The sequence below is a fragment of the Lissotriton vulgaris genome, chromosome 9, assembly GCF_964263255.1.
Source record: "Lissotriton vulgaris chromosome 9, aLisVul1.2, whole genome shotgun sequence".
Taxonomy (NCBI): Eukaryota; Metazoa; Chordata; class Amphibia; order Caudata; family Salamandridae; genus Lissotriton; species Lissotriton vulgaris.
Window position 1 is genome coordinate 230,810,425 of NC_141697.1, and position 12,397 is coordinate 230,822,821.

General features: G+C 47.6%; 1 pseudogene; it reads left to right on the plus strand.

The window, feature by feature from the left end:
• LOC147689871 (uncharacterized) overlaps positions 1-5,023 on the plus strand; it is a 36,114-nt pseudogene extending 31,091 nt beyond the window's left edge.
• Positions 5,024-12,397: the final 7,374 nt, after the last annotated feature.

Here is a 12,397-nt window from a genome sequence, read left to right on the forward strand (position 1 = left end):
CTGCTGCTGTAACCCTTGCTTGGCAGAAAATTCGTCCCCGCTGATTCGTGGATTTTACCGCGATTTCGCGAGATTCGCGGATCGCGAAATCGCGGAAAATCCGCAAATTCGCCCACGAAACGGATTTTACGCCCACCCTTAATTGCAGCCTGTGAAGGCATTTTGTGTTGCTCCTAGATAGAAGACATTTCCATAGTCCAGTTGAGATGTTACAAGGATGTGGACCAGGGTTGCCCTGGCTGAGGTGGGGAGGATGTCCAGGGTTTTCCTTAACATTTTGAGGATTCCAAAGCACTTCCCTGCAACCTTCCTAGTGTGTGTCTCGAAAGAAAGAGTAGAGTCCAGCCAGACTCCTAGGTTTTTAACCTTTCTTTTAGGGGTAGGAGTAGGACCTAGAGTCTGTGGCCACCATGCCAAGGACCAGATGGAGGGGGATTTCCCCACCACCAAGATCTCTGTTTTACTACCATTTTTTTTAGGCAGTTATTTGTCATCCAGGAAGCCAGGTCCTGCTGACAGGAAGAGAACTTGGTGGCTGCTTCTTCAGAGTTATGGGACAAGGAGACAACAAGCTATGTGTCATTCGCATATGACACAATGGTAACACCACGCTTTTCCACAATCTCCGCCAAGGGTGCAATGTAGAGATTAATATGAGTTGGGTTCAGAACTGAGTCCATTGGGACTCCTTGAGAAAGCACTATGCTTTTGGAGATATGTGGGTGCAACTTGGAATCTTTGATCCTGCAGAGAGGAAGCCATCCATTTTAGCGCAGCTCCATTTGTGACGTTGTAAGAGCAGTTTGTGGGATACTCTATCAAATGCTGCACTAACTGTCCAGTAGGACCAAGGCAACAGTCTGACCTTCATGCACACATCTGCGTATTGTCTCAGTGGCAAGGAGAAATGCTGACTCAGTAGAATACATAGCTCTAAAACCTGATTGTGTGGGGTGAAGTAGATTGTACTGGTTAATATATGCAACTACTTGTGTGTTCACTACTTTTTCTGCTATTTTAGAGAAAAAGGGCAGAAGTGAAATAGGGCGCAAGTTCTCCAACAGATTCGGGTCTGCTCCTGGCTTTTTCTTTAAGGGGATAACAATAGCTTACTTCCATGTATTTGGGACCATGCCTTCATAAAAGGGAATATCCAGGAGCTGCTGTATGTAGGGCAATATTATATCCAGGCCTTTTTTGGCGTGGTTGGGTCAGTACGGGAGCCGGATTTAATACTTAAAGCTACCCCTTTTAAGTCTTCCAGTAAGGGTGGAGGGAATGCACAGAGGGAATTGGGCTCACCCATAAGGGTCCTCTTAATATGGCAGAGCAACCCATTGCAAGCCTCATCAGAAAAGGTATCATATATTTTTTCTACCTTCCCAGCAAAAAAGTCAGCAATTTGGTTACACGACTCTAATGAGCTGATGGCAGGTGCCATAGTTCTCTCGAGTGAGGATAAGTCTTTGAGGATGGTCAATAGTTTTCTGGAAGAGTTATTCGCCTCCTCTATTCTATTGTTGTAGTAGGCAGCACATGTTCTTTAAATAAGGGAATGGTAGTACTTTAAGTTTAACTTATAGGCGGCCTTGTGATTTTTTTGCTGTTATTTGGACTTCATCAAACCATGGCGCTGATTTAGTCCTTCTACGAGAGGAGCTAGAGGTCCATGGAGCCACTACATCCAATGTTTCCGGAATCCACTTGTCCACTAATCTGCATGGCACATTAATATCCTTTCCCAGAAGAGGACGACTCTGCTTGAGAGCATAAGTAAAGCTAGGAGAATTAAATCTGGACCATCTCCTGTGTGGGGTGCTTAATCCTGTTGTAGCTGTAAGCGGAGTTTTAGCTAGAGGGATAGAGAAAGCCACAAGATGGTGATCAGATCATGGAAATGCAATGGGGGCTTCAGTTTCTAAATCTAAACAGTTAGAAAAATAGGGTCTAATATATGACCTAGTTGATGTGTCTCATTCAACCATGTTTCTGTGAGAAATAAGACGTCAAGTTGATTGTCTAGAATACAATTGAAGATTTCAATCTTATGTCTATTAAGGGATCTACAATTAATAATCAGTAGTTTTAATCTATGCTTTTTCCCATGGTCTGCCTTAGGTATGGTTGTTTTGAATGAGCAGTAAGTGCACTTCAGTGGCATTACCTCCATAGATAGACTGTGTCTGCATGAATCTAGAAAAAGTGGGTCTAGTTCTTTTAACTGCTCCCCTGAATACTTAAAGAGCTGGTCTCTCCTGAAATATGCAGGGGTTCTGGCCCCTAGCCCGGGCCACTGACGGATGCAAACGGGCTTGCCTTTGGTGGGCCCACTGCGCGCATCTGCTGCGCGTCCGCGCAGGCATGCATCTCACTAGGCAGTGAGCCGCCGAAACTTGCTTGCCAACTTCCCATAGGGTAATTAGCCTAGCAGAAGTGAGGGAGAAGCTTATCCCCGCCCTCAGCTCAAACGGCACTGCAGCTGTGGCAGAACAGGGCGAGTTAAACTCATAGGGCCAAAGAAGAAATGCGGGTAAGCGAGGCTAACTAGGTTCCTGTGGACACAAACACATTCAAACACAAATTGCGCTAAGTTTAAAATATGAAAAGCAGTTAAAAACATTAGCACGTGTTCAAACGTTTCCCCCCTTTACAAAGAGTAGGATGCCTGCAGACCCTGCCACTGTCTGCTAGTGCTAGATACTGTGAGGTTACAGGGGAATATATTTTGTTTAATGACACACCAGATGTGGGTGGGACTCCTTAATGGTGGCAATAGTCAGAACCTTCATTCAAGAGTCCCCTTTGCTAAAAGCAATGAGAGAATCTTACCCAGCTAACCTGTTCAGTGAGTTGAGACTAGTGAGGCGGAAACATAAGATGCCCACCCTATGCAGCATGGACCTATCTGGCTAGTTTAAGAGGTCAGAGTCGTATCATCTAACACAATAAACACAACTATATTTTAGGGAGTATTGGCTTAAAAATGATTGAAGCTAGACCCTTGGCCAGTAAATTGTGAGTACGTCTAATATACAACTTCATCTCTGAGGTCAATGACATGGTTTAAGTGTCCAGGTACCAAGGTACGAAAGTTGCATACTTTCCAAGACTTTTACCAGTTCCTGAACAAATTAGAATCCTCCCACCCAACCAATCTGGGTAGAGTTGATTACTCTACCCAAACTGAATGAATTTGACAGAAAATGCCTGCGACCCCACTAACTACTGAAGTAACATTAAGGACGAAAAGGAGTCTTAAATTCTCTAGAGCCTGACGACTTCTCACCCAAGTTTTATTAAACCCTTGCCCCTCAACTCACCTCCTTTTTAGTGGCTCTCTACAGTAGTTCTATTGTTATGAGTAGAGTAACCATATCCATGTCAAAAGCAACAATCTTCCTAATACCAAAGCCAGACACAAACTCCACACTCTGTGGCTCCTACAGTTCAGTCTTGTTATTTAACATTGATGAGAAAATTAAAAAAAAAAGCCCTTATGAACAGATTGGAAAGAGTGCTCCCTGCATGGATTCATACAGACAAACATGACTTAGCCCAGACCTCACCCCTAGCTATTATACTAAAGGTCCTTCATCTCATAATATAGCGAAAAGAGACCAAGGGGTGCAGTCATTGGCTTGCTGGATGCCGAAAAGCCATTTGATCCGATAGATTGGGGTATGATGGCAGACACCTTGCAAAGGATGAGGTTTGGGTTCTGCCTAATTATGAGGCTTTGTGGGCAAAGGTTAGGGTGAACAGACACAAGTCAGGTTGAAGGACCGGGTATTAGAACCCAGCGGCGTCAGGGAAAACGCCCAATGCCTTCAAGTTCCCCTGTCTTGGCAAACAGAGACACGGGATACTTCTTGATGACGTCAAAGACCAAAGTTTATTGGCTGCAACCAGGAACAGAGATCTACGAAGCACACACGGGTGGTTAGCTAGAGACTGCACAAATTCAATGAGCGGAGCATGGTCTTTTATGCCAAAAATCAAGCCTCAGGCAACATTCTAAATTAGCATTGGGTTCATACAAACTGACCAATGACAATGTGACAATTCAAAAGTAGCGTATGATGACAATCCCACTTTCCGTTGTCCAGCCCACCAGAAATGACCAAGCACATTCCAATATCCTTGTTCGCTCAGGCCGGACAAACCCATCATAAAACCCTCAACCCAAATCAGTGATTATGTCTTAAAGGAAGGAACAGAAACAGATTGGAAGTGAGATAGAAAGGTGGGAGCAGTGTACCATAAACTTCGGCATGTCCTACCCTTTGATCTTTATCTGACCAGCTGCTTAACAAGGAACTGGCTCAGCAAGGTCAGCCTCGAGCAAGGAGTCAGTTCGGCCAGGTCATTCAGAAGTCAACTAAGGTATACGTGTCCCAAAGACTCGTTCAGCCGCAGTCATCGGCCTATGTGAGGGCAACCACACAAAATAGCTGCCGTACACAAAATGGAACCCGAAGGTTCAAACGAAATCCTTGAACACATAGTGTTCTCATTGATAGATTCATGCGAAAACACTCGTAGACACTACACTCGTGATTTGCCGTCTGCTGACACCAAAATCGTTTATTTCCGACGACCTTTATCGAACGGGTTCGGAACCACCGAACCAGACCCACAAACTCATGGAACTACAAGGTGGAACACAAAAGGGTTGCTCCCTGTTTCCCCTTCTAATTGCCCTAACAATTGAGCCTTTCTTGCAGGAATTAGACAATCCTTTGATCAAAGGCATCAGGATACATTTAAGCTTATTGCTTTCACATGTGACCTTTTGGTATCACTGCAAAGCTCCTGTGGCTTTCTGGAAGAGCTATTGCCTAATCTAGCAGAGTTCCAGAGAGTGACTAACTTTGACATTGATCTCCAGGAGGCTGAAGGATTGCCAAAAGGAAGGCCAAAAACTAGCAAAACAGTTACAGCCCTGTACTCCCTTCCGATGGTCAAGAGAGGGCATTCACTATTTGGGTGTAAGATTAACCCTAAACTGGCAGGCGTGCTTTAGGGAGAGCTTTCTGCCTTGCTCCAAAAAATTAGTGCAATTATACACTCTCCTGGGTTGGTTGGATAACTGGGTGAAAGCGGATGACACCGCTAAAGATATTGTATTTATTTCAGGCTATCCCCTTGCCTCTTGTTGAAATACACATTACCTGTCTCAAGGAGTCGTACAGCTCTTTTATATGGGCTAATGGGAATCCTAGACCTGGATCGCAACAGTGCACGAGACATATAAAATTAGGGTGGCTCGGAGTACCACAGGTTAAGCAACCTCTATTATAAAGTGTAGGAAAATGCCCCTTTTTGCGTGGTCACCCGCACTTTTGCAAGTTTTATTGCTGGTTTCTGGATTCTGCACATTGGGACACTGCTGGCCAGTGATCAGTGTATGAAAGTTACTGTGTACTTTGGTTGTAACCAAGACAGGTCGCTGGGATCCTCTCCTAGAATGCAAAATTCCTCACCAACCTAGGTGGCATGCTTCATCAACGGGCTTGCTCATTGCTGGGTGGGTGCTGCAACACCCAGTGGGCTCCAAAAAATGGGGCTCTGTGGTGAAGATCTTTTTATTCTGTAGCCTGGCCCGGTATATGCCAGAGTGCAGGTTGATGTCCTGGGGCGATGTGAAGGTTATGTGTGGGTAGATTGGGGATAGAGAAGTGGATTAAAGGTGACTACGGATACCAACTTGATGTCCTTTATTCCTGTTAATGTTATAAAAAAGCCTGAATCAAAACTGACATTGATGAGCTGTTGGTTGTGTCCAGTAAGGTCAACATGTTTCATGGCTAAAGATGCCAATAAGGTCTGGGCATTTCATCAGGACCATAGAAAGACCCTAATCTACAAAATGCATGAAAATTAAATATGATGTAAAAAAAAACTTTCTCTGGTATAGAGTTATCCCTTGACCAACTTGGTCCAATAGTAGAGGTTCTTAGGGGAACTCGGGTCGATGTCTTATCGGCCAATTGGATTAAGAGGTTGCCCGGTGTGTATCCTACCCCGGAGTTCTGGAATGATCCTAAGGAGATGATCCCCAGGATTTGTTTTGATAATAACCGAAGTTCACTGTATTTTTCGTTTAGCCAGAGGAACAGCACATTCTGCTTTACTGAATAATGTAAGCTTGGGGATACTGTGTGCTGGACTGCATTAAATATCTTCTCTCCACCCCCAGCGTGGGGGTGGGGATTTAGGTTTCGGAGGGGTAGTGAGGGGTAGTTAGTGCGACACGTCATCAGGTGTAGGGAAAGTGTTTTGGGTAGGAAAAGTTTTGTGTGAAGTGCTGGGGCCTTGTAACAATAAGCACCCAGAGCAGGAGAGTGGTTAAAGCCCTATTAACCCTGGAAGCAGAGTGTCGCACTGACCTTCTGTTGCCCGGGGTACTCGAGCAGGCATGGGTGCCACAGCCGCCGAGACCATGGAGGAGGGAAGCTGGTGACGTTGTGGCGGTCAAAAAGGCAAAGAGACAAGAAAAGGAGCCCAGGTGTCAAAGACGCAGGAGGAGAGGGCTGACACTGTGGTGGGTCAGGCTGTCAAGGCTGATTGGCCCCGCCATGCTGCTCCTGCAGCAAGGAGAGGTGGCAAGCATAAGGTAGGACCTGCCAGCTCCGCAGCACAGGCAGAGTCGCGGACATGCATGAGGAGGCCCAGATAGCAGCGGCAGTATACGTTCCTGAGCCAGGACTATAAGTGATTGAAGTGCAGACGGCTGAGCTGGAGGAAGGGTCCTTGGAAGAAGCAGGGTGCAGAGGATGACAACTGCATGCAAGGGACTCCAGTCATTTTTGGCCTGCACACCTCCGCAAGGTGGTACAAGCACAGGTGAGAGAGGGGCAGATACAGACGCGGCCCTGTCACTAGATTTATCAGCCTTTTAAGCAGCAAAAATGACAGGATGGGCCAATTTGGTGTTGTAGTTTCAAAACATGGGTCCTGTGTTCTCCATGCCACTGGAATAAAGCTATCCTGGCTGATGAGGGGTGAAACCCTGAAACCGGTCCTAGGTGCTTGTTTCCAGTCCAGGGAGGACCTGGCCTGGCAGTTCGGGCTGGACTGTTCCCATTGGGTGCAGGGTCAAGACTGATTTGCGTATGGCTGGGTTGAAACTTGAATGGCACGGGGAGCAGAAAAACAATAGATTTTTGCTAAGATCTCTGTACTGGGGTGAATGTATGACATTGTTCTGCATTCTATCCATCAATTGTTCTTTTTGCATTTGTCACCCATAGTGAGTGAGATGGGTAGGCCCAGGCGTGGGTCCCGTGCTCTACATGTCACTGGAGTCAAGCTATCCTGGCTGATGAGGGGTGAAACCATGAAACCAGTCCTAGGATGCTTGTTTCCAGTCCAGGGAGGACCTAGTCTGGCAGTTCGGGCTGGACTGTTCCCATTGGGTGCAGGATCAAGACTGATTTGCATATAGCTGGGTTCAAACTGGAATGACATGGGGAGCAAAAAAACTATGGATTTTGGCCCAGATCTCTGTACTGAGGTGAATGCATGACATTGTTCTGCATTCTGTCCATCAATTGTTCTTTTTGCATTTGTCACTCCGAGTGGGACTGGTATGCCCTGACATGGGTCCCATGCTCTCCATGCCACTGGTCTCAAACTACCCTGGCTGATGAGGGGTAAAACCCTGAAACCAGTTCTAGAATGCTTGCTTCCAGTCCACGGAGGACCTGGCCTGGCAGTTCCCATTTGGGTGCAGGTTCAAGAATGTTTTGCATATGGCTGGCTTCAAACTGGAATGGCATGTGGAGAAAAAAAATGATGGATTTCTCTGTACTGGGGTGAATGTATGACGTTGTTCTGCATTCTGTCCATCAATTGTTCTTTTTGCGCATGCCTGATTTAGAGCAAGAGTAGCTGATGATGCAGACGAGTGTCTTTCTGAAGACCTTGACACCTGCTATGCCAGCACCAGTGTCAATGGGGAGAGGACAGCAGAACGTGGCTGGGACATACTGGGCATTCAACCAGGGAACATGCAATAGGGAACATGCTCAATGCGGACCCAGACATCCGGTTTTAAAGTGTGGCCCTCAAAAAGGGGGCAGACAATGGGGAGCATAAGTAGGTCAGTGGCATGCAACAGCGAGTGGCATGGAACAGGAAGATGCTTTCCAAAAATAAAAACAAAGGTACATGTGCTGCAACCCCCTAATACCATTTTGTACTGGTGGTTCGCAGACAATGTGCTCTAAAAATTAGGCTTGTGGTGCTTAAACTGCACAATATATTCTGCTGGGTATATAACCGTGACCGACCATGGAAGATGTTGGTTGATTTAATGCGTATTTTATCTTCTAGTTTATGGATAGGTGGCCAGTTTGGCATAAGTACACGATAGTATAGGAAGTATTAGCTTTGATAATTGTTTAGTGAAATAAACAAACGTGATTATCTTCTGTTCTGGGTGGGTTTTAGCACGCTAAGTGAATACGTTGCCACTCTCAGTTACAGCGGATATTTTGGCAAAGGCTTGCTGGCAGGCTGTGGCGAGTAGAGCAGGTGGTTGGTAGCCCGAGGCTCTAACAGTTCATACTGTGCAGCTCGAGATGCTTAGAATGCAATTTAACTTCTGGCTTTGGAGTTAATTCACCAGTGAATTACCTTGGGCTGTCCCAGATTGTGCCCACTCACTAGTAAATAATGGAGGATTTAGATATCTGTGCCTGAGTGGTCACGCGCTTTGCCAAAGCAAATAATTATTTTACTTGGAAAAACACTTTTAATCCAGCACAGTCATTTGTGGTCCTAAGCATTCGCTAAAGCCTTCTGTTTCTGCATCAATTGCAAATAATATTTATTTCTTAAGCCGAGACCATGTGTTAACCATTTCTTCATTATCACAATGTTTCCTGTTGCTATTGTGTAGAGCATACATAAAATATATTTAAAATGGGACAAAGCCAATAGGTTTGACTTTTGGGCACTGAACAGTAGAAACACAATAACCAAATATACAATAATTTTATATAAAAATATATTTTCTCTATTGGACTCACCTATTAAAATTATAGGCAGAGTTGTATTGGCCACGGTGGAGTCTTGGGCATAGGAAAAGGCAATTCTTTCTGAAATACAATATGGCTTTCGTCCTGGTATGGGCATGTACCAGGATACTATTGTCAAGTCTGATATGGCCCCAACCGGGAACGTACAGAACCTATTCCATCAAAAAAAAGGAGTACACCAAGATGGCCGCTCGGGCTCCCGGCTCCGTCGATCTCCGTCTCCCACCACCATATCCAGCTTTCTAGCCGGCGCCCCAACTATGCTCCCGTACAGCCGAGATAAAGCGGCGCTGATCCATGCGCGCCCGAGTGTTCTGACGGCTTCCTGGCTGGAGATGTGTCGTCTCGAAGATTGCGGCCCGCCCCTGACATGGAACCTGGGTCTAGGGTGCTGAAGTGCCCGGCCTCAACCTCAACAACAACGGTAGGGTGTATGGCGGAAGTATCGGTCTGGCGAGATGGGAACTCGGATTTTCCCGATTTTTTTTTTTTTTTTTTTTTTTTAAACCTTTATTTTGTTAAATGCACAATACACAGCGTCTGCCTACAACCCCTCGGGCCGGCCGCTATGACATATTAGAAAGGGATAAAAGAAAAACCAATATGGCAGAACACCGTTAAAGCAATCTCTGAGTAAAAAGTTACGTGCAGAACATAGAACAATAATGTCAGGATAGGAAAAGGTTTAATTTTATGGTTTTGTCGAGTACAATGTAGAAACTACGAAAAGAGTCGAAGCTAATAAGTGACCAGGATAGACATCATCGTTCACGGAGCACCCAGAGGGAGGCATTATAGAAAGGCATTTGTAAGGAAACAGGTGGCCACCATCAAGGAACTAAGAGCAAACGGTATGTCACAGAATGATATATCACAATAAACTCCCTACTAACACTGAACCCCGACCCCAAAGAAACAAAGAAACTTGGAAGAGAAAGAAACCGAAGAAGCGGAGAGAAAGAAAGAGAAAGAGGGCCATAGAGACAAAGGAAAAACATAGAACACATCCCATCCCCCCACCCTGCATACCAACGGAAGGCCACGGCCCACCCCCCCCCCAATAGGCATGCCTGTCGCCCCAGAAAGAACCCCAAGTGGGAAAGAGAGTATGAGAGTGGGAAAGAACATCCCAGTCTCCAACTCTCAGAAAAGGCAGGAGGAGGAAAGTTTAATATACTCCCGGTCACCACCAGCCCCATAAGCATCCCCCACCCTAAGTATCATCAGCACAACTGAAGTAGCAAGCAAAGCCGCAGGTGGGGAGAGTCAGTTCCAAATATGCGAATAAATCAGATAAAAAGCAGTCCCATCCTAGTCCCCGCCCGCCAATACGTACAGCACACTAAAGGAAATCGCCAAGCCCCGGCCCGATCTTAGGTGGTCCCACATATCCACCCCCGCAATATACAATAGCAGAGTACGCGCATGCAGCACATCAAACACATCGACAAATATTCTAGTCCGGGTCATGCCAGGCGATCAGGCAGGATCATCAAGGGAAGCAACATCAGCCCTGGCCTGAACGCCGAATCTCCTCCAAGCATGGCCACCGCTGAGAGTGTAATTCAAGCAGAACAAAGGAGCAAGATGGCCGCTCCCGGTATAGATGAAGCAGAGGAAGAGGAAGCGAAAGTTCCCATTTACCGACCATCACCCCGTCTAAAGTGACCAACAAATTGTTCCTCACAGAACGGCACACACTCCGGCGATGTTGAGGAAGTCGTGGCAACACTTGCAGAGGCAGAGTCTCGGCTTTTAGAGTGGAAGGGAACTTTGTAGCTGCAACTTTGTCATTAAAAGAAAAACACTCGACACTGTAGCCAGGGACAGGACGTTTCACAGTATCCCCCTGTCGCAACATTGTATTCGCCTCGAAGGGAATGAGAGGCATTTGGGGGTCAGACAGCCGCAATATTTCCCTGGATGGCAGTGCGCCTGCAATCTTCCGCTCCAGTTCTCGAGTGTGTAGCCACCATGTCGCCCTCAAGTCTTCCAGGGCCAGAAGGATATCGCCATAGGTCAGGTCCGTTCCCCGTTCCAGCATGGCCGCAGTGCGCAAAGGCGCCACCGGGGCACCCTCCAGCTCGACATTAGACCGGGCAGCTTGCGTTAGGGGCATGGAGGCTTCCGTCTTTCCGGCGAGGGAGACCGGCGCCGTCACCATCTCTGCAGTAAGCCCACATCGGAGGGGGGAGGGCGACTCCATAGCGCGGGGAAATAGCATTTAAAGCAAGAAGAGATACTGCTCGCAATACGGGGCCCGCACGAAGTGAGAGCCCTCGGCTGTATAGCAATGCGGGTGGTAGGCGCTCCAAAATGGAGACCGCTCCGACCGCTGGCAGCACAACAAAGGGAATATCGCCAGCCCGGACCCAACCATACAGGTATCTTCTCCGTCGCTGAGGGGGCTCCGCCAAGTCGCCCACTCCACAGCCGGTAACACTTCCCCCAGACGCCGGTCCTGCCCCAGGTCGTCTCACCGTACGTGATCAGCGGTGTCCGGTGGCGGTGGTCGGGCCAGAGTTAGTAGGCGAAGTCCAAAGTCGGCAAACACCACGAATCCTCGACCAAAAAAGCCGGCGGGGACCTCGGAGGAATGCGGTAAGTGTCAGCGCATTCGTGGTTACGTTTGCTCGCGCCGCAGACAGGATTAAAGATCAGGATGCCATGTAAACAGCAGACGGGCTGCGGAGCCGGGAGCTCAGACGTCCTGTCCGTCGGCCATCTTGGCTCCTCTCCCCATTTTCCCGATTTTGACGGCGATCCTCGCACAATATTGCAGCAATGGTGATATTTGATCCGCCGCTTTCTGCGGACGCTCGAAGGAATACCCCCCCCGTTGGTGGCTCCGTGACTGTATGCCTTGTACCAACTGCATCAACCCTGACAGAGGTGAGTGTCTCCCAAAACCCCCATTGGGATTATTTGCCAGCTACCTGATGAGCGGCCTCGGGACACGTTTCACCAAGTGAGGTGCACTCCGTGGTGGGAACGCCTTGCACGCAAAGGTGCCTGAGAGGGTCTCGGAATTGATCCTGAATTGCTCTGCAGGGGCCACGAGAATGATGCGATCTGACACCCGGCGTGGATCGGCCTGGTATGATGAAGCCCCGTTTGATGCTGGGACTGGCGTTAATGGGGGAGAGAAAATGGAACTGCGTTTGGGAGATATCATGGCGGCTATTGCGGACTTGCATTCCTCTTTGCAACACAAGATGGAGACCGTGGGGAAGGCCCTGGATGCCGTCGTGCGAAGGGGTCGTCTCGTTGGAGCGGATTCCGCCCCGATGGACGGACCGCTAGAGGCTGTGGGGCATGGGGCTTATTGGCAGATGGCTCATGAGTATCCCCGG